The sequence below is a fragment of the Triticum urartu genome, chromosome 1A (assembly GCF_056163025.1).
Source record: "Triticum urartu cultivar PI428250 chromosome 1A, HENAU_Tu73, whole genome shotgun sequence".
Classification (NCBI taxonomy): domain Eukaryota; kingdom Viridiplantae; phylum Streptophyta; class Magnoliopsida; order Poales; family Poaceae; genus Triticum; species Triticum urartu.
This window is the reverse complement of record NC_141873.1, coordinates 409,862,782-409,865,737: the sequence shown is the minus strand read 5'-3', so window position 1 is coordinate 409,865,737 and position 2,956 is coordinate 409,862,782.

Sequence of the window (2,956 nt, the reverse complement as noted above, 5' to 3'; positions counted from 1 at the left end):
ACACCTTAAAATCTAGGATTGATTTGACACACCTGGGTATCAGAAAGGATTTGCAGGTGCAAGATGAAGGTAAACCATGGGATATGGCACTAGCTGTGTACGTCTTGGACAAGGTAAAAAGAAAAGAATTCTATGAGGTCCGGTCACGTGTGAGATTCCCACATGGATTTGCTTCCAACCCTGAAAGGAGAGTCAGTGCAGATGGAAACAAGGTACAAGGGTTGAAAACTCATGACTGCCACGTCCTACTTCAAGGGTTTTACCTATTATCCTTAGAGGATTGGGCCGCCCTGACTTATACAGAGCAGTTGCAGAGTTGGGACAATTCTTCAGGGAACTCTGCAGTAGGAATATTAGGATAGATGCTTTGGAGCGTCTTAGAGAAAAGATACCAACTATCCTATGCAACCTTGAGAAGATATATCCTCCAGTCTTCTTTGATGTGATGGTGCATTTGGCTGTTCATCTACCTGATGAGGCACTACTTAGAGGTCTAGTATGGCTGGATGTACCCTATTGAAAGGCGGCTAGGCACTTTCAAGGGCTATGTTAGGAACAGAGCTAGACCCGAGGGTTCCATTGCAGAGGCCTACATTGCTACAGAAGCGTTGACATTCTACTCAAAATACATTGAAACAGCTGATCAGCTTAGCAAAGAGGTGGGTGAAGACAATCCCGGGCTCAATGTTTTCGGTTATTCTGTTCGAGTTACAGGGAAGAGTCGACAAGAGGACAAACCTAAAGATTTGGACAAAATGGTTTGGTATGTGTTGAATAACTGTCCTGAGATACTACCTTATATCAAGTAAGTGCAGTACTGCAGCTTATACATCATAATCTACTAAACTTGCAGCACATTCTTATATATTTAGATGTTTGACGCGATCACTATGTTGTGTAGCATCTACAAAGAGGAGTTACTTCGCAAAATCCAAGAAACATTGACAAACTGGTTATGGCAGGATTTGCAAAATGGTTCAAGAACCATGTAAGCTTTTGAAGTGAACTCTCAGTTTTTTTGATATATTGAGTACATAAGATGATCAGCTTGTCTATTTTCTAACCATAGGTTAAGAAGATGCGGGAGGATGGGCAGGCAGTTGATGATGCCCTTTACTCACTAGCAATGGGTCCTCATACTCGGGTAAGACATTATGAATCTTGCGTTGTTGGAGATGTGCGCTACAACACCCTTGCACGAGACGAAGGCAGGAAGACACAAAGCAGTGCCATCATGAGCACAGATACGTATGACAAAGAGACAACTGAAATGTATGCTAACATAACAGACATTGTTCAGTTGCAGTATATCTCCAGTTTCGAGGATCATCGGTGTGTGGTTCTGTTGTGTTGTCGTTGGTATAACCTGTTTTCCAGGATCGCAAAACCCAGAGCTAATGATTATTTCAAATCCATCAATGTCAAGGCGGCGTACCAGACCAACGAGCCTTTTATTTTGGCAAATCAAGCAACACAGATATTTTTCTTGGAAGACACATTTGCACATAGCGATGACTAGAGAGTATTGCAAAGGTTTGAGTAGAGGAATTCGTTTAATGAAGTTGCACAACAAGATGATGCTTACACTGCTCCTGATGTACAAGATAACATAGATGTTCCTAATATCTTTGAGAACCATCACGTCAATGACGCCGGTGAAAAGATTGCCTGTCGTGTTGTGGACATACAAGAGTTGATCAAGAAGAAGCCAACGTTCGAGGATGTTGAGGACGAAGAAGAAGATGACACCATGGGGAATTATGATTCAGACTGATACACATGGCGAAGATGTTGACGCTGCTGCTGCGGATGATGATTACATTGCTTTTGTCGTATTTGCCTGTCAGAAGACGTTTTTTTATCTACTATGTGAAATTGTGTTTGCTATGACAATTGAAACCTGATGAACATGTTGTTTAGTATTTTGAAGTGAGAACATCACTTGTTATGTATGCTGATTTGTGTTTGGTGATTGTATGACAACTAAAACATGATGACATTGTTGTTTACTTGTACTCATATTTGGCTGTGAAACTTGAATTTGATGACATAGTTCGCTGTTGGACTGTAGTTTGCTCGACGTCTTCGAATGAGAACAAAGCTGACCCAATAGGGCTCTGCTATTTATTTATTTATATGAGCAAAAGGGGATACCCTCTAATTTTCGTTAATAGAAATCATTAGATGTTCACAACACTACGCCCAGCCTACTACACAGGTTTCATTCATTACTAGTTTCAGTAAAGTGCTCATGTCGTAGCCACTGAATACATCACGAGTGCTACATACACTGCAAATAAAGAGACAATCATCCTACAGAGCACATCTATTTTGCCCGTTATCTTCACAAGCTCTTTCATCTCCTCATTGCTATCAAGGTCGTTCAGTAGCTGTTGCTTGGTCATGCTCAGAGGAACTGCATCTTTAACCTTCTGCTCTGCATCTTCCTCTTCTATCGTTCCTTCAATTACTTATCCAACACCCCAACCTGCTGGTATTGAGATTCCTCGGCTAACCAAATAATCAGCGTAGTTGCATTCCCCCACATCAGCAACTTCCCAGAAATACAAATCACATGAATCTTCCCTTTTCTGCAGGAATCAAATTGGAAGATCATCAACCAAACTATTAAAAAAATCAACAACTGAAAGTAGCAGAACAACACTTAAACATATTATTACCCCATGATTCGGGCATTTGTAGAAGACTCGGCCAGGGTTGCGGATTGTGGTTGAGACGCGACAGATGACTCTGCATGATTTGCAGCAGTGGCACCACACCAACGGCAGCGGGTTGCGATGAGCAATCGGCTGCGGTGCGCGTGCCAGCGGGGGTGTGATGAGACCCACAGGCGATGGTACGGGTGGCGACTTGGCGCATATCTGGTTGTTTCCTGCTGAAGAGCAGGTGGACGAGTAGCCAGTGGACATGGTTACTGCGGCCAGAGCTTCTGATG